The sequence below is a fragment of the Peromyscus californicus genome, unplaced genomic scaffold (assembly GCF_007827085.1).
Source record: "Peromyscus californicus insignis strain IS unplaced genomic scaffold, ASM782708v3 Scaffold_7__1_contigs__length_154581171, whole genome shotgun sequence".
Lineage (NCBI taxonomy): Eukaryota > Metazoa > Chordata > Mammalia > Rodentia > Cricetidae > Peromyscus > Peromyscus californicus.
In genome coordinates this window covers 128176068-128201580 of record NW_026294595.1, presented here as the reverse complement: position 1 = coordinate 128201580, position 25513 = coordinate 128176068, and the positions used below count along the sequence as shown (strand labels likewise).

General features: G+C 43.8%; 1 pseudogene; it reads right to left on the bottom strand.

The window, feature by feature from the left end:
* Positions 1-4428: 4428 nt before the first annotated feature.
* The window catches only part of LOC128101008 (BPI fold-containing family A member 2-like), a 91569-nt pseudogene continuing 70484 nt past the window's right edge, over positions 4429-25513 (bottom strand).

Sequence of the window (25513 nt, the reverse complement as noted above, 5' to 3'; positions counted from 1 at the left end):
GTCAGTTTTCAGGAGGCAGGTTTGAGAGCCTCATTTTCCAGCAGAAGAAACAGGTTTCTGATCGACCCACAGCTGTCAAGGTCACGCAGTGGTAGACCCAGTGCTTGGGTACCTCCACCTACATAAGGTTGAGGCCAGGTGACATGGCAGGACTATCTCTAGGCCTGTACATTCTGTTTTCCACAGGCCCCTATTGTTTCAATTGGTCACTGAGCCCTGGGCCCATGTAAATCCAGAACAGCGCAGAAACAGGAGGAAGCTGGTCCTTGGGCTGGGACAGCACAGAGTTGGGTCACTGCTATTTAGCAAGCTCTCAGGGCCTGTCCTCACCATCAGGTGACCATAGCAAAGGACATTATGAGATTGCAATTTTGGGCACTTAGGCAGTCAGAGCCTGCTATGGCCTTGCCAAGGCTTGCTTCTGTCTGAAAACCTTCTTCCTGGCTGCCTGTCACCATGTTCTACAAGCCTATGAAAACCCTGTTCTCAGTCATGGGGCACAGAGCCAAGGGCCATGCTGAAATCTTCTTAAGAGGGGGTTTCACACCCCTGGAGTTGGAGGTGGTGATGTCAGGCCTACTGCTGGACCAGGCCCTAGTTCCCTCGGCTGCTAAATAGATTAAAAACACCTTGTTCCAGGATATCCCTGGCATGATGGACAGGGAAGAGCCTGGGGCATCATGAGGGTGGTGAGGAGGTGAATTGTGTTCTTGTCTGAGCCTCCCACTGGGAAAGGGAGGATCTGGGTTCAAGTGCTCACTCCTCCTACTGCTACCTACATGACCTGGGATGGAGCTTCTTTCCTCTCTGTGAAGTGAGCCTGGAAACTGCACCTCACCTCCCTGCTATCCACGTGCAGAGAAAACAGCTGGGAACACATGTGAATGTCCTCACACTGGGCAGGCTGTGCACATGGCTGAAAGTAATGTCTGCAAATATATTAACTACCCCTGTCTTCACACTGGAAACAAAAGCATCACCTCTTCTCCAATGCAATACATTTTTGAATTCCATTTTAAAGTTGAGGCATTCCTAAAGTATCAAGGCTGTTTTAATTCAGCAGTTCCTCTCACAATGCTTTGTCTCTCTGCAGCTGCAATTTACTCATTAGTAATAAAAAGTTCCAAGTCAACAGGACACCACATAGGATCCTAACTGTCTGTATATTTTCCATCTTTATGTGGCTTATACTTTTTTGTTTATATTCTTTAAAACATTTTATCTTATTATTTGTAAACTATTTTTTATGACTATACACATTTTCTTTTCTTTTTTATACCTGTGCACACACATTTTTAAACACATTGTAACCTGTTTTGAGGTTTTTCTCCACCTGGAATTGTCTTTACTGAGCACCTGCAGTGTTGTCTGACTGTGTGAGACAAATTTTTGTAACCTGCCATGTCAGCTGCTGCATGGCTCAGCTTAGTGCACTATGATGGCAGCTGGCTCCAGCCTTCAGGCAGCAGCTGGTATCCATGGTTCTGTATGTTGCCAAGCATTGAAATATTGCAGGACTAGGATGCTACATTCAGTTCCTTATCCAGAAATTTTCTTAGCTTTCTCAGGCACTATATTTGGATATTCAAGCCCCACATTGGGTGCCATGTGTAGTAGCCTCTTTTGGACTTCCAGTCCCCAAATCATGACTTAGAAACTTATTATGAAAGCTTGGTCTTAGCTTAGTCTTGTTTCTAACTTGTTTTTACAACTAAATCAACTCATTTTTATTAATCTACATAATGTCATGTGACTCGTGGCTTTTACCTCTCTTCTTGCATGTCCTGTTTCCTCTGCTTCTGGCTGTGACCACTAATTGCTTCTTCCAGAGCTGTCTCTATCTGGAAGTCCCACCTATTCCATCTACCTAGCTATTGAACATTAATTTTTTTATTAAACAAATCACAATGACCTATCACTCTATGGTGTAATCAAATTTCTTGCAACATAGCCTGTGTCTCTTCTTGAGAGAAGGCTAATGACCCATGTTTGCTCTTCAGAGCTCACAGAATGGTGGAAGGTGGGAACAATTCTTGAAAGTTATCCTCTGACCTTATCAGGCACATGGTGACACATGTACCTGTATTCAGATATGAACATTGTACACATACAATCACAGAATAATGAATAAAAACAAAAATAAAAGTACAATGTTTCTTAGGCTATGCAGATTGTAGACTCTGTCTAAATCTGGTTTCTTGCCTCCCAGATGTTAGGGAAAGAAACAGCTGGACTATAGGAGTGACAGATATCCTCCATCTCATGTTTGGCAAGCCTACCACACTCTGAATTTCAGAGCCCCAACTCTATCTCCAAACCCTACGCCTCATGTGTGCAGCTCGACATAGTTTTGACTGAGGAAGCACATGTTTCTACAAATAGACAACTGGCAATGACCATTGTCCTCTTTTTGCCACCAGGAGCTGTCTTGCTTCCTCTTTTGTTGTGTCCCAGTGTCCTTGAAGGAGATTCATACAGGAAGGGGCTTTACTGAGATGAAAATGTAGGGAGGACTTGCACCCTGACTGAATATAGGAGCAGCTGTTCCAGGACACAACCTCCTGGGGGCAGCAGTGAGCAGTACTCGTCCACCCAGAGGGAAGAGGCAGCCATGTGCTGCTGGCCTACTTGCAGGTTTGATATGCTTCTTTTCTGAGCCTGTTAATTGTCAGGAAGGTAGTTTGAAAACCTGATTTTCCAGTGAAAGAAACAGGATTTTCAGAGGCCCATCACTACCAAGGTCACACAGAGTAGAATCCCAGTGCTTGGGTCTTTCCACCTGTATCAGGTTGAGGGCAGCTTGCAGGGCAAGCCTCTCCTGAGGGTTGTACATCTGTTTGTTCCATAGGGGCCATCGTTTGAATTGGTCTCCAAGCCTTGAACCCATGTGAAGTCGGAAGAGCACAGAGACAGGTGGGAGCTTGAGTGAAATCTAACAAGCCCTGGGGGCCTGTCCTCAATGTGAGGTGGCCACAGCAAAGGGTGCTATGACCTTGTCATTCTGGGAGCTCAGGAAGTCACAGCCCGCTGTGGCCTTGCCAAGGCTTTCTTCTGTATGCAGATTCTAACTGTCTGCATGCCACCATGTTCTACAAACCCATGAAACCCAGTTCCCAGCTATGGGGCACAGAGCCAAAGGTGATGATGAAATCTGGTTAAGAGGGGTTTTCATACACCAGGAACACAGCGTGGGGGTGCTGGATTTGGAAGTGATGACATCAGTTGCCTTAGCTGCTAAATGAGTTAACTAACTCCTTGTACCTGGATGTTGTTTGCATGATGAAAAAGGAAGTGTATGGGGTACCGGGAGGGTGGTGAGGGGAACTGGAGTGTTCTGGTCAGAGCCTGTTTCTGGGACTGGGAGGACATGAGTTTAAATCCTCACTTTTACCACTGTTGCTGCATGGCCTAGGATGGAGCGACTTTCTTCTCTGTGAAGTGGGACAGGAAACTGCTCCTCACCTCCCTGCTATCCACGTGCAGAGAAAACAGGTGTGGAACACAATTAAATGTCCCCACACTGGGCAGACTATGCACATGCCTGGCACTAATGTCTGCAATTACATTACATAGCACTGTCCTCACACTGGGCAGGCTGTGCACACGGCTGACAGTAATGTCTGCAAGTACATTACATAGCACTGTCCTCACACTGGGCAGGCTGTACACATGGGGGACAGTAATATCTGCAATTACATTACACAGGAAGCACAAAGGGAGAGGTTGGGCTCTCACAGGACATCTCAGGTCTGAAATCACATTGGAAAGGACATTCCTCTCTGTGTCCGGGAAGTCTTTTAGAATGTAAAGTACTTTTCTGTTTGAGACAAAGGCTGGGCTATAAGTGTGGTGGGATGAATTTCTCATTGAAAATCTCCAGTGAGCCATTGAATCTGTCTGTCTTTGCTCCTGGGACTCACAGAACAGGGTGGTCCTCACCCTGCACCAGTCCTCAGGACCACTGAAGAGTCATGGCAAGGCTCTGAGTGAGGTTGTCTCCCAGCATGACCCTGTTCACCGCCTGGTATCTACGTTGACAATCTACGTTGCCAATATGTACTTTTGCATGTGTGGTTGGATGGTTGGAGTCCTGCCACAGTTACAGTAACAGTGTGGCTATCATCTCCATGCTTCCACAACTCTATGCATAAGGAAAGCTGTAAAGTATGCCCTGATGGCCTTTCCAGCTCTGGATCCGCCTCAGCCATTCAGTTGCCATCTCACCCCACACATACCCACACCCTGCCTACAACTCCTATTGCAAGAACAAGCCACACACCAGGGTGCAGTTAGGATTCTAATGATGGGGTGATGATAGCAGGTGTGGGGACCTCTGAGGGAAGCAGAGTGAGGGGGGTCCTACAGGTGGGCTCAGGCAGACCTGGTGTGATGATGGTCTCACTTTCAGGAGAGAAATGCCACAGGGAGTCAGATGAAGCCATTGGACACCAACCTGGAATGAGAACACAGGGCTTCAGAACACTGGCGGTCCCAGCCACAGTGGGAGCTGGCTTTCACAGACAATGATTGGACACAGACTGGCCTGGCCCTGCTGTCCTCACTCATTGCACAATGCCCAATATGGCTGAGGCCATGGAGAAAAGAGAGGCACTGTGGATCTGTGGTCTACTTCTGGCACCTGAGCCTGACCCCTCCTCATCCCTTCTTCTGGAGTAGTGGATGGTGGGAAAGATTGAGTGGAATCCATTCCGAGTCAGGGTGAGAGTTCAGTCCACAGTCAAGTGTCTGTGCACAAAGTTAGAGCTCAGTCACTAACTCCCTGTAAAATGTTTGAGAATCAAAGAGCCCAGCTCAGTCTTGGGTCATGTTCCAGGCTCAGGGTCCAGGGTGTACTCAAGATCCTGGAGTCAGAATCAGGTCTCAGTTTCTCTTCTCTTGTAGCAGAAGCCTAAGCCTGGCCTTGGCTTCCTGATGGGCTGCTGTGACAGGCTGCAGAGTCTACCTGTGGGGTTTAATGAGAACTGCCACCACTGGCTCATATATTGGAATGTTTGGTCCCCAGGTTAGAAAACTGTTTGTGAAGGATTAGGAGGTATGGTTTGTTAGAGGAGGTGTGTCCCTAGAGATGGGGTCTGAGGTTTCAAAAGCCATGCTCTTCTAAATCTCACTGTCTGGTACTTGTATCTCCAGATATAAGCTCTCAGCTACTGCTCCAGTGCCATACCTGCCTGCCTGCTGCCATGCTCCTCACCATGATGGTCTAACCCTCTGGAACTGTGAGACCCATATTAAGTGTCTTATTTTATAATTTCCCTCAGTCATGTTGTTCTGTCACAGCAGTAGAAAAGTAACGAGGACACTGTACCAGCATGGAGTCACGACATTCCTCCTTCTGCTCCCTCCTCTTCAGATGGAGGCTGGTTGTCTTCCATCAGTTGATCAGCTGAAGGAACCAGGTCAAGATCAGCCTCTGTCTTTCCCATGGAAAATTGAACAGAGAACCCTTCCAACTTGTTACCTCCCTCCAGCCTGTTACTGTGACAATTATGTGACCTCAGGATTGTCACTGTTTATCTCAAGCTGTGCAAGGACAGTGGCCGCTGTACAGACTCTCTTGAGGATCCAATGAGGTAGTAGGTGCAAGACACAGAAGCACTGTGTAAAGGGACATTTCCATAGAAGGACCACCTCCAGGGTCCGTTGCCCCAGCTACCTTGTCAATCATGGGGAGCAAAGGGCTCAAAAGAGGCCTCCAGGGAGGGGAGGAGATACTAAAGCCTCCCTTGGTCAGGATGCAAGGTCCCTGACTGGGGAACTCCAAAGCTGTTGTCTTAGCCCCTGGAAGGCTTTCCAGTCCCCAGGGTGTGACTTACAGATGATGGCCTGACTAAGCAGTTTGAAAAGAGCATCACTCAGTCAAATTATCTGAGAGGCAGAGAGAAGGTAGAAAAGCAAGAGGGTGAGGGAGAAGGAAAACAGAAGAGACTTTGCTGACAACACACTTCCCACCCTCACCGGACAGAGGGGCTCATTTCCAGGACCTGAGAACAGTTAACCTTAGCAACCTGGAACTATGGAATCGTGGCAGCCAGAATCACAGGTGAGTACCCACTACCTCAGGATGTCAGAAGATCAGGATCTGGAGATCTAGCATCCAGAACCTTAACACCCTGGGCTCCTTCAACTTTAAATTCCTGAACCCTGTAAATTCAAGCCCCTCAGAAGGCTTAAGCATTTGGGGAGCTCCAATTCCCAGTTCCCTGTAGCTTCTCATTCACAGGTGCTTCAACAGTCATTTTAATAAAAGTGTGTTGATCACATAAAACATTAGCTTAAAGATCACAAGTGGTGATGGATGTGTTAACAGCTCAAGGAAGGCATCATCTGTGATTTCTGCCTCCTCTCTCTGCAGCCCAGCTATGGAGGGAGTAGGTGTCCACAGACCTCCCAAATAGATATCTGCACCTCACAGGAGACAGTGTCCTGAGCACACAGCCACACCTACAGATACCTCTCCTGCCCAGACCAAGCTCTAGGTACCCAGAGCTGTTGGAGGACTCACTTGTTTTTCCATCACAAGGGACACTCTCTCTGTCAAGGAGCTAGATACTCTGTCCATGACGCTGTACATCATGACGTTTTGTCTACAAAAGGAGGGACTTACAAAGCTTGGTTAATATTTCAGCACAGCTGAGAGTCCTCTGGAGGTCAGGTGAGTCACATCTCTTCTCCATGGTCACATTATTGTTGCCCAGTGGCCCATGTCAGTATGGACCATCACTGAGCTTCTGAGCACCTCATGCCTAAGTAGCTACTTTCTCAGTGCCTGGATGCACATCATAGCCCTGATACAGCATCATTCACTCAGCCCCTACCTACATAGCACCAGGATGAGCATTGGGGCACCTGGCAAAAAAAAAAAAAAAAGATTCAACCTTATACTTCCTTCATACACAAGTCTCACTTAGGCTGCCTCCTCCCCTTCAACTCTCATCCAGTTGTTATCCCCTGAGTTTCCCATCCTGAGTGTTCACTGAAGGGAGGGTGTGCTCTCCTTGTGCCCTGCTAAGTATGATGGTATGTGTAGGGCTCTTCATTTTCCTTGAATTCACTGATAGAGCAAATACTCCCCTGCCTACCGTGTGCTCAGGATATGTTTAAAGAGACAGAGATCCTACGTGTTTTCACCAAGTCATTCTTCGAGCTTAGTACAATCACATAGCAGATATTTGACTAGCAAAATTAGTAAAGGGGACCAAGGAGATATCTCAGTCCACACATTATTTTCCTAGTAGCCATGAGGACACCAGTTCCATCTCTAGGATCTTATTAAGCAGGAAAGAAGGAAAAGCCAGGGGAGAGCAAACACTTGTAATCCAGAGCAGTGAAGACAGACATGGAGAGACTCCTCAGCTGGCTTAGCCTACTTGGTGAGCTCCAGGCACTGACAATGCGCATGTGTGCCCGCACACAGACACCCATTCCTTCCTTACAAAAATAAACAAAGAACAGGTCGAGTTAAATAGACAGTGTGATATTTGGTCTGGTGTCACCCAAATATGACCCCACCAATCAGGAGACAGAGGCAGGTAGATCTCTGAGATTAAAGCTAACCAGAGCTGTATAGTGAGACCCTGTCACAAAATGTGTGTGTACACAATGACAACAGAGACAAGTACTCTGAAGGACAAGAGGATATTCTTATAAGAAAAAAGGAGAAAGCTAGTAAAGTCCCTGAAAGGTGAAAAGATTCAGTGAGTTTGAGTAAGGAGAGAGATGTTTTACATAAACACAACTTCCATGCCAAGGGCCTGTCTAAGGAAAATGCTTGTCTAAGGCACAAACCTTAAGACAATATGTTTAAAAGAGGGTGAGGGGAGAGAGTTTATGAGAGTCTTCATGGTCATAGGGATTCAAACCCAGAGGAGCAACATGAGTTTCCTGGTTCTGCTTGGCAGGGGAGTGTCCAGCTTGATCAAGGTCTTTAATTACATGCCAAAACTGTGGCCCTGTCTTTGATTTGAGATCAGATCTTTTGTAGAGGGAGGATGGGTGACCTCAGGGCATGGTCATCAAGTCTGGAAACAGAGGCCATCCCTGTATTCCTGACCAAGGTTTCCCAGCCCCAGCCCTAGGCGTGCAGGTGATGTGTCCTCTTTCAGACACTGGGTAGCATCACCTGTCCCCACCTTGTGCCTGAGACAAACATTCTTTTCCAAGCATTCAATTCAAGATGCAGACTTTGCAGATCAACAGAGATCAGTGATCGAAAATGTCAGGACTACTATGCCAAGATCTCACTGTAGAATTTTGCAGAGGGTAGAGAGTAATTCATGCAATTAGGGCCCATGCAAGCAAATAATTTTCACCTCAAGGTGAATAGAAATGTTAACATCTTCAGATGCACAAGGTACGTTGACCCAGCTGAAAGTTATTGTAAGCAAATGCATGATTATGGCTGGAGGGGTCCATCCTCCTGCCTCAGCAATAGAATGGAACAGTCCATAGACTCAGTGTGGATTTCATGCCTCTTGAGCCCTTAGCATGTTCCAGTCTCTCAGCTAAACTTGTGTCTTTTCTCATGTCTTTATCCCAGAAGCTGATAAGTGCAGGTCTCTACTGTTCTAATGCACAGATGTGGAAACTGAGGCCTCAAAAGCTTCAGAGTGACAGCACTGATAGTAGAGACAGAGTTGATCCTTTAGTCTAGTCTGATTGTGTGTTCCACCATGCTGCTTACCAGGTGTAGGAACAGGATTAAAGTCGGGTCCTAAAGCCTCCCTGAGAGCCCAGTCTGCTGAGATGGATGAGACTTACCTGCCTGATGAACCAGAGATGTCCTTCATTGTTTCATTTGAGCATTTCCACATGGTCACATAGGGCTGGTTCTTCTGGCTCTCTCTTTCAATCCTTAATGAACATCGGAGTTTCAAGGCAGTGGTGGTGCTGTCCACAGGAGTATCATCAGGCCTGCAGAAAATAAAAGTCACACTGAACACAGGATTAGAAGGCTTTGCAGGCTGCCCTGGTTTTCATCTTCTGAGTGGATGCAATGATATATGTCTAAAGGCATTGTCAATAACATCTGGATAATATCAACATGTTATATATTCTCCATAAAATTTACACATTTGTATTATATTTCTCTAGGTCATGCATGTTCAGCACATGTGAGCTTTTTACTTGGCATTACATTAAGAATGAAGATAATTGCTAACATTCCTGACACAAATTACCTGTGTTCATTTCAAGTGTTACAGGTGGTTTAACCCATTTAATCACTACAACAGTGCTAGGAGATAAATCACACTCTTTCAGAGTGAGAAGACCTGGGCATTGGGAGGTTAAGTAAGTACCCAAGATCTCACAGCTCACGGCTTCATAAGTGCATGGACTTCATACAGGCCCTATGCCCCCCACTGCTGATGTTGGGAACCAGGCTCTCACATATACTGGACAAGTGCTCCCCTGAAATATAACTCCAGTCCTTGAAACTCTCTTGCACAAGTTCTTGACTTGGTCATTTCCTTATCTCTCTCTTTTTAAATTAAAAATTTTAATTGTATTTTTCTTGTTCATCTAGTCTATCCATAATCTCTGAGTTCTAGTTTCTATGAGAAATCACATCTCAAAATTAATGTGGCAAAAGATTGAGGCAGATTCCTGATATTTGCCTCTGACCTCCACCATCACTTGTGAATATATATGTGAGTCCGTATACACACATATACAAACATGCAACACACACAGAAGTATGTTGCATAGGGCATTCTTTTGAAAGAGATTTCACGTGGCCTGTTTTCACTAGAATACTTTAAAGATTGGGTTTTTAGGCCTCAGTAGGTCTCCACTTTTACAGATTAGGAAACGGAGGGCAGAGGTCATGAAGTACCTGGGAATGAAGTGCCTACTCAAAATGACCAGGTCACCGCACCCTCTAAATCCAAGTGACATCTACTCACATATGCACAGAAACATCCACAGCCAGGGACATCTTCATCTCAGGGCTATTGTCGTTGGAAGACAGTTCAGCTTGCAAGTCCCTTGTTCTCCATCCATCGACTCGAATCCTGCTCAAACCACAAGTGCTCTCTAGTCATCCCTCCTGCAATATTTGAAGTCTCCTCACCACCCTCATGTCCTCACTATGTCCTGTTCAGAAATGTGAGCCTCTACACTCTCAAGGACAGTCACAGACAAAGGAAACAATAGGCAGCAGAGTCAGAACTTGAACCCAGGACTGTGTGACTCAGAAAGTCACTACTTGGCAATAATGAGGTGTGGATTCCAGCTTCCTGTCCCTCAAAGGAACTTGGACTTTTACTTCAGGCTAAATTTGAAGAAAGAAAGTGTTATTCTTAGAGAAAGGCTTTAGGTACCACCATGCAGGTGGAAATGGGGACAAATGAAACATTCACCTTGAGCCCTAAATTACAGACTGTGGGAAAACAGATGTGTGAACTGTCCAAACTGGATCTGTAGCTCTGCCTCAAACTTACTCAAGCTCTAATGTGCCTTGTCTCAGAAGTCCTCAGCTCCTTGGAGGAGACAAGGATTATCCATCAGTCTTTGACACTGAACTGGCCTCCACAGAGGGGTAGTTCCTTTTCTGGGAGGAAAGAAGCACAAACTTACATCATATCACTCAGAGACAGAGAGAAGTTAAATCTGTTGTGATCCAGCGAGATCAAAAATACTTGAATTCTTTTGTTGATTGTCTCTTTCTGTATCTCAATTTCTCGAATGAAGCTGATGCTCACATTCTGCTTCGGAATGCACTCTGTCAGAAAAGTCACAGTCAGACTTCAGGTTCTTAAGAACATTTGTCAAAAAATAGTCATCAAACAGTGCCTGCACCACTGGGGAATGAGCTCCCATCCTCCTAGTCTCAAAGAAGTCAGTTTCCCTGAGTTGTTTCATTCAATCTCTGCAGCAGCTCAGTGAGAAAGGATTGCTACCATCTTCATTGTACAGAAGAGGAACCTGAGATTCCTAAGATTAGGAAATGTGTCCACACAGCTGGGTCCATGCGCTGTTTCCAGACTGACTTTATATTAATATTGATCACTTATCAAAAACAATTGATCCCCATCTTGCTCCGGACTTCCCTTTTGGAAAACTGGTGAGTACCCTTCCTTGCCCCGGACCCCATCCCTGGGCACCAGCCACTCCAGGGAAGACCTGCCCAACTTGGCCCCAGGTTCTGGCCACCGGGCAGGTTCCCTGCTAGCCCCACCGGGAAGGATCCCCTTCTCCAAGACCCCTGGCAGACCCTGCAGTCTCCACGCCCTGCCCCCACGCCCATCCGCCTGAGCCCCAAGCCTCTTCCTGAGACTTAGAGGCTGGCCCCCAGCTCCCATCTTGCTCCGGACTTCCCTTTTGGAAAACTGGTTCCCTGCTAGCCCCACCGGGAAGGATCCCCTTCTCCAAGACCCCTGGCAGACCCTGCAGTCTCCACGCCCTGCCCCCACGCCCATCCGCCTGAGCCCCAAGCCTCTTCCTGAGACTTAGAGGCTGGCCCCCAGCTCCCATCTTGCTCCGGACTTCCCTTTTGGAAAACTGGTTCCCTGCTAGCCCCACCGGGAAGGATCCCCTTCTCCAAGACCCCTGGCAGGCCCTGCAGTCTCCACGCCCTGCCCCCACGCCCATCCGCCTGAGCCCCAAGCCTCTTCCTGAGACTTAGAGGCCGGCCCCCAGCTCCCATCTTGCTCCGGACTTCCCTTTTGGAAAACTGGTGAGTACCCTTCCTTGCCCCGGACCCCATCCCTGGGCACCAGCCACTCCAGGGAAGACCTGCCCAACTTGGCCCCAGGTTCTGGCCACCGGGCAGGTTCCCTGCTAGCCCCACCGGGAAGGATCCCCTTCTCCAAGACCCCTGGCAGACCCTGCAGTCTCCACGCCCTGCCCCCACTCCCATCCCCCTGAGCCCCAAGCCTCTTCCTGAGACTTAGAGGCCGGCCCCCAGCTCCCATCTTGCTCCGGACTTCCCTTTTGGAAAACTGGTGAGTACCCTTCCTTGCCCCAGACCCCATCCCTGGGCACCAGCCACTCCAGGGAAGACCTACCCAACTTGGCCCCAGGTTCTGGCCACCGGGCAGGTTCCCTGCTAGCCCCACCGGGAAGGATCCCCTTCTCCAAGACCCCTGGCAGGCCCTGCAGTCTCCACGCCCTGTCCCCACACCCATCCGCCTGAGCCCCAAGCCTCTTCCTGAGACTTAGAGGCCGGCCCCCAGCTCCCATCTTGCTCTGGACTTCCCTTTTGGAACACTGGTCTGGCTGAACCAAGTGTGCGGATAAGGCCAGTAACGAAGCACAAGGGATGGGCAGACGTCAAGGCAGAAACATATACAACAAAATGAACAGCAATACAGCATCACCAGGCCCTAGCCCTCCTCCAACACCTAGACCTGAACATCAGAAATTGGAAGAAGCAGAAGAAAACAGCCTTATGAATGACATCATGAAGAAGCTAGAGGCTTGTGTAGAGGAAAAGACAAAAAAATGTGAAGAACGCTGTAAACAACTAGAGGAAAGGGCAAACAAATTAGAAGAAATCAATAAAGTCCTGAAAGAAAACAATAAAATTCTGAGAGAAAATCAAGAAAAATCAATGAAACAAATGAAGGAAACAGTCCAAGACCTGAAAAGGGAAATAGAAAAAATGAAGAAGACACAAACAGAGGGAATGCTGGAAATAGAAAATCTGAGAAAACGATTGGGAACTTCAGATGCAAGTATAATCAACAGAATGCAAGAGATGGAAGAGAGGATCTCTAGCGTTGAAGATACAGTAGAAGAAATACATTCATCAGTCAAAGAAAACACTAAAGCCAACAAAGTCATGAACCAAAATATCCAAGAAATTTGGGACACCATGAAAAGACCAAACCTAAGAATAATAGGGGTCGAAGAAGGAGAAGAATACCAACTCAAGGGCACAGAAAATATATTCAACAAGATCATAGAAGAAAACTTTCCCAACTTAAAGAAGGAAATGCCTATGAAGATACAAGAAGCTTATAGAACACCAAACAGACTAGACCCCCAAAAAAAGTCCCCTCGCCACATAATAGTTAAACAACTAAACGTACAGAATAAAGAAAGAATATTAAGAGCAGCAAAGGAAAAAGGCCAAGTGACATATAAAGGCAAACCATCAGAATAACACCTGATTTCTCAATGGAGACTTTGAAAGCCAGAAGAACCTGGACAGATGTAATGCAGACACTAAGAGACCATGGATGTCAGCCTAGACTAATATACCCAGCAAAACTTTCAATCACCATAGATGGAGTGAACAAGACATTCCATGACAAAGCCAGATTTAAACAATACTTATCCACAAACCCAGCCCTACAGAAAGCACTAGAAGGAAAATTCCAACCTAAGGAAGTCAGATACACCCTCGAAAACACAGGCAACAGATAAAGCCACAGCAGTAAACCCCAACGTATAGAAGTACCCACACATCACCACCAAAAAATAACAGGAATGAACAATCACTGGTCATTAATTTCCCTCAATATCAATGGACTTAATTCACCTATAAAAAGACATAGGCTTACAGAATGGATACGAAAGCAGGACCCATCTTTCTGCTGCATACAAGAAACACATCTCAAATTCGAAGATAGACACTACCTAAGAATAAAAGGCTGGGAAAAGACTTTCCAATCAAACGGTCTTAAGAAACAAGCGGGTGTAGCCATCCTGATATCCAGCAAAATAGACTTCAAACTAAAATCAATCAAAAGAGATCAAGAAGGGCATTACATACTCATCACAGGAAAGATCCACCAAGATGAAGTCTCAATTCTGAATATTTATGCCCCAAACACAAGGGCACCCACATATGTAAAAGAAACATTACTAAAGCTTAAATCACATATAAAACCCCACACATTAATAGTGGGAGACCTCATCACCCCACTTTCACCACTGGACAGATCTCCCAAATTGAAACTTAACAGAGAAATAAAGGACTTAACTGATGTCATGACTCAAATGGACTTAATCAATATCTACAGAACATTCCATCCTAACAAAAAAGAATATACCTTCTTCTCAGCACCCCATGGAACCTTCTCTAAAATTGATCACATACTTGGCCACAAAACAAATCTAAACAGATACAAAAGAATTGGAATAACCTCCTGTGTTCTATCAGACCACCATGGTCTAAAGTTGGATTTCAACAACAACAAAAACTACAGAAAACCTGCAATCTCATGGAAACTGAATAATACCCAACTGAATCACCAATGGGTTAAGGAAGAAATAAAGAAAGAAATTAAAGACTTCCTAGAGATCAATGAAAATGAAGACACCACATATCCAAATTTATGGGACACTATGAAAGCAGTACTAAGAGGGAAATTCATAGCACTAAATGCCCACATAAATAAGTTGGAGAAATCTCACACCAGAGACTTAACAGCATACCTGAAAGCTCTAGAACAAGAAGAAGCACAGTCTCCCAGGAAAAATAGACGCCAGGAAATTATCAAAGTGAGAGCTGAAATCAATAAAATAGAAACAAAGAGAACAATACAAAAAATTAATGAAACAAAGAGTTGGTTCTTTGAGAAAATCAACAAGATAGACAAGCCCTTATCCAAACTAACCAAAAGACAGAGAGAGAGCATCCAAATCAACAAAATCAGAAATGAAAAGGGGGACATAACAACAGACATTGAGGAAATCCAGAGAATCATCAGGTCATACTTCAAAAACCTCTATTCCACAAAACTGGAAAACCTAAAAGAAATGGATAACTTTCTGGATAGGTACCACATACCTAAGTTAAATCAAGACCAGATAAACTATTTAAATAGTCCAATAACCCCTAACGAAATAGAAACAGTCATTAAAAGTCTCCCAACCAAAAAAAGCCCAGGACCAGATGGTTTCAGCACAGAATTCTACCAGATCTTCAAAGAAGAGTTAATACCAATACTCTCTAAATTGTTCCACACAATAGAAACAGAAGGAACATTACCAAACTCCTTCTACGAGGCTACAATTACCCTAATTCCTAAACCAAACAAGGATACAACAAAGAAAGAGAACTACAGACCGATCTCCCTCATGAACATTGATGCAAAAATACTCAATAAAATACTGGCAAACAGACTCCAAGAACACATCAAAACAATTGTCCACCATGATCAAGTAGGATTCATTCCAGGGATGCAAGGGTGGTTCAACATACGAAAGTCCGTCAATGTAATACACCATATAAACAAACTCAAAGAAAAAAACCATATGATCATCTCACTGGATGCAGAAAAGGCATTTGACAAAATCCAACACCCCTTCATGATAAAGGTATTAGAGCGATCAGGAATACAGGGAACATACCTAAACATAATAAAGGCAATTTACAGCAAGTCAACAGCCAACATCAAATTAAATGGAGAGAAAATCAAAGCAATTCCACTAAAATCAGGAACGAGGCAAGGCTGTCCACTCTCCCCATACTTATTCAATATAGTACTTGAAGTTCTAGCCAGAGCAATAAGACAACATAAGGAGATTAAGGGGATACAAATTGGAAAGGAAGAAGTCAAGCTTTCCCTATTTGCAGATGACATGATAGTATACTTGAGCGACCCCAAAGATTCCACCAAGGAACTGATACAGCTTATAAACACCTTCAGCAACATAGCAGGATACAAGATCAACTCAAAAAAATCAGTAGCCCTCCTATATACAATGGACAAAGAAGTGGAGAAGGAAATCAGAGATACATCACCCTTTACTATAGCCACAAGTGATATAAAATACCTTGGGGTAACACTAACCAAGCAAGTGAAGGACCTATATGACAAGAACTTTAAGTCCCTGAAAAAAGAAATTGAAGAAGATGTCAGAAAATGGAAAGATCTCCCATGCTCATGGATAGGCAGGACTAACATAGTAAAAATGGCAATCTTACCAAAAGCAATCTACAGATTCAATGCAATCCCCATCAAAATACCAACACAATTCTTCACAGACCTGGAAAGAATAATACTCAAATTCATATGGAAAAACAAAAAACCCAGGATAGCCAAAGGAATCCTGTACAATAACACAACTTCTGGAGGCATCACGATCCCTGACTTCAAGCTCTACTATAGAGCTACAGTAATAAAAACAGCTTGGTACTGGCATAGAAACCGACATGTGGACCAATGGAATCGAATTGAAGACCCTGACATTAATCCGCACACCTATGAACATATAATTTTTGACAAAGAAGCCAAAAGTGCACAATGGAAAAAAGAAAGCATCTTCAACAAATGGTGCTGGCAAAACTGGATATCAACATGTAGAAGGCTGCAAATAGATCCATATCTATCACCGTGCACAAAACTTAAGTCCAAGTGGATCAAGGACCTCAACATAAATCCAGCTACTCTGAACCTGCTAGAAGAGAAAGTAGGAAGTAGTCTTGAACGCATTGGCATTGGAGACTACTTCCTAAATAGAACACCAGTAGCACAGACTCTGAGAGAAACAATCAATCAATGGGACCTTTTGAAACTGAGAAGCTTTTGTAGAGCAAAGGATACGGTCAACAAGGCAAAGCGACAGCCTACAGAATGGGAAAAGATCTTCACCAACCCCACATCTGACAGAGGACTGATATCCAGAATATATAAGGAACTCAAGAAATTAGACATCAAAATGCCCAACAGTCCAATTAAGAAATGGGCTATAGAACTAAACAGAGAATTCTCAACAGAGGAAACTCAAATGGCCGAAAGACATTTAAGGAATTGCTCATCATCCCTAATCATCAGGGAAATGCAAATCAAAACAACTCTGAGATACCACCTTACGCCTGTCAGAATGGCTAAGATCAAAAACACTGAAGACACCTTATGCTGGAGAGGATGTGGAGCTAGGGGAACTCTCCTCCACTGCTGGTGGGAATGCAAGCTTGTACAACCACTTTGGAAATCAATATGGCGCTTTCTTAGAAAATTGGGAATCAATCTCCCCCAAGATCCAGCTATACCACTCTTGGGCATATACCCAAGAAATGCTCAACCACACCATAAGAGCACTTGTTCAGCTATGTTCATATCAGCATTGTTTGTAATAGCCAGAACATGGAAACAACCCAGATGCCCTTCAACTGAAGAATGGATAAACAAAATGTGGTACATATACACAATGGAATACTACTCAGCAGAAAAAAACAATGGCATCATGAGGTTTGCAGACAAATGGATGGATCTAGAAAAAATCATCCTGAGTGAGGTAACCCAGACTCAGAAAGACAAACATGGTATGTACTCACTCATAGCAGGATACTAGACATGAAACAAGGATGAATTGTCTGCTACTCACATCACCAGGGAGGCTACCCGGAAAACAGGACCCCAAGAAAGACACAGGGATCGCCCAATGACAGAGAAATGGAATGAGATCTACATGAACAGCCTGGACATGAGTGGGGGTAATGAAAGGCGAGGGTCGAGGGAAAGAGAGCTTGGGGGAGCGGGAGATCCCAGCTGGATCAACAACAGAGAGGGAGAACAAGGAATAGGAGACCATGGTAAATGAAGACCACATGAGAACAGGAAGAAGCAAAGTGCTAGAGAGGCCCACAGAAATCCACAAAGATACCCCCACAACAGACTGCCGGCAATGGTCGAGAGACAGCCCGAACTGACCTACTCTGGTGATGGGATGGCCAAACACCCTAATTGTTGTGCTAGAAACCTCATCCAACTACTGAGGGATCTGGATGCAGAGATCCATGACTAGGCCCTGGGTGGATCTCTGGGAGTCCAATCAACGAGAATGAGGAGGGTTTATATGAGCGAGAATTGTTGAGACCAAGGTTGGATAAAGCACAGGGACAAATAGCCAAATGAATGGAAACACATGAACTATGAACCAATGGCTGAGGGGTCCACACTGGATCAGGCCCTCCGAATGGGTGAGACAGTTGATTGGCTTGATCTGTTTGGGAGGCATCCAGGCAGTGGGACCAGATCTTGTGCTCATTGCATGAGTTGGCTGTTTGAAACCTGGGGCCTATGCAGGATTGTTTGGCTTGGCCTGGGAGGAGGGGACTAGACCTACCTGGACTGAGTCTACCAGGTTGACCTCAGTCTGTGGGGAAGGCTTTGCCCTGGAGGAGATGGGAATGGGGGGGGGCGTTGGGGGGAAGGTGAGGGGGACGGGAGGGGGGAGAACAAGGGAATCCGTGACCGATATGTAGAACTGAATTGTATTGCAAAATAAATTAAAATAAATTAAAAAAAACAAACAAACAAAAAAAAAAATTGATCAATTGTCCAAGCAATGGAAGCAGATTGTGTATGCCTGTTTTCAGGGGTGACTTGAGGATCTGTTGCTCTTAATGAGATTGTTATGTGAGTTTGAAAAACTTAGTCAAACACTTGAGAGAATAAACCAAGAAATGCAAAAATCTAGAACCAGGAAAAAAAACATAGAGGGCAAATATTGCTCCAACCATTGAAAGTGGGAAATAGGAGTCCCAAAATGACAGCTTGGAATTTGTCCCAGAGAAAATGACATTGGAGCAGGAGAGTGTCCTAACAGAAGATCTCAGAGAGCAACCGGGAAATGCATAGAATGGGTGTCATATGCCAGACTGCATGTGTGAAGTATTAGGGATATATATGGAGAAAATATCTCTACTATGAAACAAATAAATTATTAATCAGAGATAAAATAGAATGAATCAGCAACAACAAAACACCCCCATTTTTAAAATGAGCCATGACTTAAAATGATACTTTAAAATATTGATTGTAAAACAGTTTTGCCTTTTAATTTCTCCACAGTTTGTAACCTGTTTCATTTCTTTGGTTGTAAAGCAGTTTAGATTAGAATCGTGATGTCATAACTGTTTTGTCTCACTTGTACAGTGATGTTTCAGTTCATCATTCAGCTTTATTTATTTAAAATTATTTAATTTATAAATTTATTTAACTTTAAGTTAAATAATTTTTAAGTTATTTAAAGTAATTTCATGCACCTGTGAGGACTAGCCTTTGTTTCTGTAGACTGCTTTCCTGTTCTGTATTGAGTATCTTTAAGTGCTGTCTAAAGGTTCCACATCTTCCACTGGGCACTTTGTAATACATGCATGCATACATACATACATACATACAAAAATATGCAAGTGGGCTTGAATTTCTTAAGAAAGGCATTGAAGTATGACCATATATGATCTATGTTTTCAATGCAGCAGTGAGACTGTAGAGTTGGCTCAACAGTGCTTGTTTCTCTTACAGAAGACTAGAGTTTAGGACCCAGCACCCAAGATGGACAGTTCATAACCATCTATAACTCTAGGGCATCTGATACCCTCTTCTGGCTTCTGGGGGCACACACACAAATATACACACAGAGATAAATACTCATGAATAAAAATAAAATCTTAAAAACAATTTTAATAAAACAGATGTGATTTCAATACTCTATGTCTTGGATCTGTGCTAACAGGATCTACCTATTGTAATGATGCACACAAGGCCACCTTCGCTAGCATTGCTTAGATAGCTTCATCTCACCACACAACTCCCTATGTGGCCTTTAACCTGACACCCCTTTCTCTCTGCTTTTCTCATTCCCTAGCTGTGGAATGAGGAGTTGGCTCCTTTTTTAATATTTGATAGTTGCCTAAACATTGACGAAGTTTGAAGGCAACATGTGCAGAGCTTCCCTGTTCCTGCAGAAACTGCTTGTCAGTTAGCCTAGTTCTTCTGAGCAGAGAAAAGTGGTGCCAAGGTCCATGGCATAATAGAGCAGATGGCAACTAATATTCAAGGTGTCAAGCCACCAGATGAGTAATTCTCTCATGGGAAAACTTCACAAGGCATGGACAGTGAGGCCATGGACACTGACTATTGATTGATTCTGTCTGTAATTTTCTCATGTGCTATTACAATTTTCCCCTAAACAGCTATGGGATTTCCCCCACAGCCTGTATGGAAGTGTGTTTTCCTCATGAACATATATTCCATCTATTGGGCACATTTGTATCTGTAGATTGTCAGGAAGATAATTCCTTCTTAAGCTGTATAATTTTGATGAATAAAAATATGCTTCATAAATAGGCCTATTGTTCCATGAGAACTGTGAGATACTTAGATCCTGTTTTATACCACATCTCAGGCTGACACAGGAAAATAGTTGTATTTCCAGTTAATAAGACAGTTTTCATACTACTAGCTGATGTAAAACCTCAAAGTAAGTTCAGATTAGACCAGGTGCAGTGCTAATGGGTTTTTAGATAAACGTTCCCAGGAAAGCAGTCTAGTTCACAAGGCCATATAGCCAGCTGTCTGATTGGTTGAACCATGGTTAGAGGTACAAAGCAACCTAATTGCAGTGCCAGCCCCTCTTGCTAAGTCTAGCTGTTATCTAGGACAGTTATTGACTCTCTGCACAAATTCCAAACCTCAGTTTTATGATACAAGACTCAGCAAACTAACTTTTTTTTTTTTGTTGGGTCCTGAAATTTGTGTGAGGGACAGGGAATGATTCACTGAGGACTAGAGACAAACAGCTTTTGTTCAGAGACTCCGGAGGAGAAATTTTTTCCAACTATCCAGGGCTACAGAGTATAACCTGACTTCACAGCCCTGAGAAAGAGCCTCAAGTTCCCTTTTTTATGGTCTAAAGTCACACACAGGACAGAAAAATACATGTTAAGATTTAAAATGCTTTTAATGTTACTGTCCCTTGGAGAATGCTGAGTAAGCTTATCTTGGAACAATGCCCCTGACTTCACCTTACAGCCCATACATCTAGGGGGGAGGGGGACTCCCAGCTACAACCTCTCCTGGGTGTACTTTCCCAGTCCCACAGCACTGCTGCAGTCCCTCTCTCCATAAACAATTCTAGCCCGAAAGAAACGAACATTTTTATGACTGTTAATCATGAAATGTTAGTTTAAAATATTTATTACAGTTAGAAATATAGAATATATTGCACAATTTCCTTATTTTAGACTCCTCAATAGTTTAGCTTTATAATTCCTTAAAAATATTTTAAAAGGCTATTTCTTTAGTTACATAATAAAATAACTGGTTCTCTCTTTGTACCTGGAGCTTTAAATTACAGCCCCACCAATTAAGAAGTTGAGATTTACTACTTGTGTGTTATTGGGATGGCTCTGTTTCTTATCAAATGAAATGTAATCTTCCATTGTAACTTTTATATTGCCTGAATGATTTTCTGCTCTCTCTCTCTCTCTCTCTCTCTCTCTCTCTCTCTCTCTCATATATATATATATATATATATATATATATATATATAACAAAGAAAGAGAGATTCAACATGAGAGAATAAAGAAAGTGAACATCAGAATGCATGTGAGTTTATTCTCATTCTAAAAGGCCCTCAGAAAAAGTCTAAAAGTCTTGCTACAGCATGGAAGCTGGTCTCCTGGGACACAATACAGAGGTGCCATTAAATAGACAGTGAGGAGTTTATGGACAACTAAGCCAGGTGTGCCCTTCATTTCCAGCCATTCAACACAGATCAACAAGAAAAGGTCAAGCAAATTACAGAAACACATGCTAATAAGGTTGACACAATATTATAATGTTAAATTATGTAAACGAGTAGTAAAGTTGTGAAAAATGAGAGGATGGTTAGAATTAGAGAAATGCAAACTGCAATGAGTCACATCCTATTATGTCTGATAATGGCAAACCAGTTAAAGGTATTCTGATTAGTGCAAGGGATTAGTTAGTGTAGGAGACAGGGTCCCTCAAACTGCTAGAGAAAGTGAATAGGGAAATATTTGTCAACAGTTTAAATAATTTAAAATGCAAACTTTAGAAATTTTGAAATCTCCCTTTGAAGATTTTATCCTGTGTATATACTGGCAAGACTCTATTAGGATATGATATCAACAAATTGTTCATGTCTAAAAATATAAGTGAGTGACAGGAATTGAAAGGCTGCACATTTCTCAGTTAGCCACCAATAATGGACAACACTGCCCCCTCCCAGCACTCTCCGCTATTGCAGGTGTAGTGTTTATTAGGGTTACTCCTAGAACTAGCTGGTGGCAACTTTACTGACTATTTCCAGACACAGAATTCAGAATGTCCAAATTATTCAGGTTAGTGCCAACACTACCTGAAAGTGATGCTGAGGTCCCAGTGAGCAGGCCGCAAAGGACAACAAGGCTCCCAAGTTGGAACATCTTTGGTCCTGACACCTGTATTGTCATAGAGGAAGAAAAGGAAACAAGAATCCACATTGAACACCTGCCACTCTCACACTTGACCTTCCAACAAGACACTGGTGCTTCTGTTCACAGTAGGTAAGAAATGGAACCAGCAGAGATGGCCACCATTGAGGCCAAGTACACAAGGGAATATTATTCAGCCATAAAGCAAAATGAAATCATAACATACATAACATTTCAAGGAAATGAATGGAACTGGAAGTCATTTGGCTAAACAAGATTATCCAATTTCAAAATGGCAAAATATTCTGTTTTCTGTCTTGTACAAATAAGATTAAAATTTGTATACATGTGTGTACATATATATACACATACATATATGTGTATATATATATATATATGTATTTGAATGTGTTGAATGTATGTGAGGTCATAAGATAAGGAGACCATGAGAGAAGAAAAAATCCTAAGGAATGAGAAGAGAGGGGATGTGAGCAAAGAATTCATGTGACATGAAAATAAAAAGAAGGAGGTAGAGATTAGCAAGGGATGGGTATAGGTAAGGACAGCAGGGAGGGAGACAGAGAAAGGAACTAAGTATGTAGGAAAACACCCAGTGAAACTTACTAGTTTGTATATGGAATTTTAAAATAATAGACACAGCTACATACAATAATAACTGAGAAAAACAGTTGGTTTGTTGTGGAGATGAGCTGTCAAGGTTGGGAGGGAGAGAAACTTTAGAGACACAGCAAGGGGGTGGAGGGTCAGGCTTGGAGAGACAAGCTGTCCCAAGCTCTTCATGCTCAGGTCCTTTGTGCTTGCTGCCTTCGCAGCTTGAGACCTATTTCCTCCTTGATTTATTACCTAACTCTGTTCTCTTGTTCAGGGAAACTTCACCCCTTCCATGAAGCCAGTTTCAGACCCCTCCCCAGAGAACAGTTCAAGGCTCCCAATACCAGGCTCCACCAAGTTTGGGGCCACACTGTCCTTAGTGAAACAGCTATGGCCTTTGTCACTGTTGAGCCTAGACTCCAGGAAGAAGACTTTCTCCATACACTGAGACAAGTCATTGATGAATAAAGTCTGAACAGTCAACAGAACCATGAACCTCGGTTGTCATTAATCTGACACAATATCTTCTGTCTTCAAATCTGTTTGTGTCAAAACTCCCTATCACAAACAGCACCTTCTCTCTGCTTTTTGCTCCAAAGCTTCCTGAAGACTCTCATGTGGGGGTTTACATTGGTAAGGGTACTTACTGGTTTGGAGGAGGATGCACACAAAATACTTGTTTCTCTGCACTGTCTTCTTGGATGCTGGGGTCACAGTGGCCCTTATATAGTGGTCACAACATGAGAAGCAAGTCCTCATTTCAGGATGTTCTAAGGAGACTCCAAAGAAAATACCTAAGGTTAGCCAAGATACTCCAACCCAAAGGTCAAAGAGCCTGCTTGAGTGGCAGTGATGGATGATGACCTTGTGGCAACCCAGAGTTGTGGAACTTGAAGCTGGCATGAAATAGTGGGTTCAGTGTGAGCTGGGAAGAAGACCCAGAATGGATGAATAGGAGAATGTTCTGGTGGGAAAGCTAATAGTGTTTGCATAGGCTAGTCCATTTCATCATTTGGAAACTCAGAGATAAACACAGCTGCTTATGATCATTCAGTAAGTAGGGTAGAATTGTGGCTCCCACATCACTCTGCCAATCTTTTCTATGTTCCTTTTCTGCATCTGAATGCCCTTGCAATCCCTCTTGGGCAGACCCAGGTTCTACGAGTGGATGCTGTGTCCTGTCAATCACAAGAACTCTCCCTGTCTTTCTGACTCAAGTACATGTACTTAATACCAGATACCTAGATGATTTTGTGTAATGCTCCCTCACAAGGTTATTGCTCAGTGCAGTAAATTTCAGCAACACTAAAAATAAATGAGGAAAATCAGTGGAATCATGACCACTGTGCTGTCAATGGTTAGTGTTTCTTCTTTATGGAGCCATCAAAGCTAGTTGAGTAATTCACTTCCCTTTTACCTTGATATTAGACATGTTTATAGTGTGGCTGTGTGACCAATTGTTGCCATTGCAAAGGAGGTAGATGTTGTATGAACACACAAGCCAGGAAGGCTCTGGGCAGAGAGGGAGGAACCCAGCTCCCTTAATTTAACAAGATAAAACTAAGAAGCAAAGGAGAATCGGACTATGAAATGAAAACTTGTGGACACCATCTGACTTAGGTTATAGCTGAATCCAGGTCATGAAATAATGCCCTTTATTTCATGTTCTTAATAATGGCTTTATTCTCTGATGGACTTTGGCAGATTATTGTAATTAAAGACTGTATGGATGAAGACAGACAAGGAGGTTCTGTGGACACTCACCTGTGTGGTTGGAGGTATTGAATATTGCCATCAGTGAGCCTGTGACTTTGATTCCTTCATGCAGGAGGAAAATGTGTTTTCTTCATGCTAGCCCATGTCTCTTCTTGAGTCTGTGAGATGGGTCAGCAGCAGAGGCACTTGCCTCATAGGCCCAATGACTCATGTTTGTTTGGCAGAGCACACAGGAAAGCGAAAGAGGAGGCGACAACTCCTGACAGTTATGCTCTGACATCAACAGGCACATGGTCACACATGCACCTTCACTCACACAGGGACATCAGCCAGACACATAAACACAGAATAAAAGCAAAAATATAAATAATATAGAGATGTTCCTTAGGCCATATAGATTGTGGACTCAGACAAAAAGCTGGTATCTGGCCTCCCTAGGATGTCAGGGACAGAAAGAGCTGAACTATAGAACTCAGTGATGATTGCCATCTAACATTTTGTGAGCTCATTCTGTTCTGACCTTAGGAGCCCAAGCTGCATCTCCAAATCCTGTGACTTATGTGCACAGCTCTTCACAGCATGGATTGCAGAAGCATAAACCCCTCTAAGCTCTTCTAGCATGTAGCCTCTGGGGGCAGCATTGAATAGGACTCAGTCTCCCTGAAGGTAGATGAAGCCCTTTGCCTACTGTTTGGTCTTTAGTCTAGATATACTTTATTAATCTAGTCATTAGGAGGTAAGTTTGAAGCCTCATTTTTCATTGGAAGAAAGAGGTTTCTGAGAGGCCCCCAGGTGTCAAGGTTGCACAGGGGTGGAACCCAGTGCTTGGGTCCTTCCACCTACACCAGGCAGCAGCAGGGTGGCAGGACAGGACTGTCCCTATGGTTGTATCTCTTGTTTTCCACAGGCCCCATTGTTTGAATTGGTCACCAACCCTGTGCCCATGTCCAGTCAGAGCAGCACAGAAACAAGTGGGAGTTGGGGACAGCACAGACTGGTCACTGCTATTTACCAAGTCCTTAGGGCCGGTCCTCAACATGAGGTGAC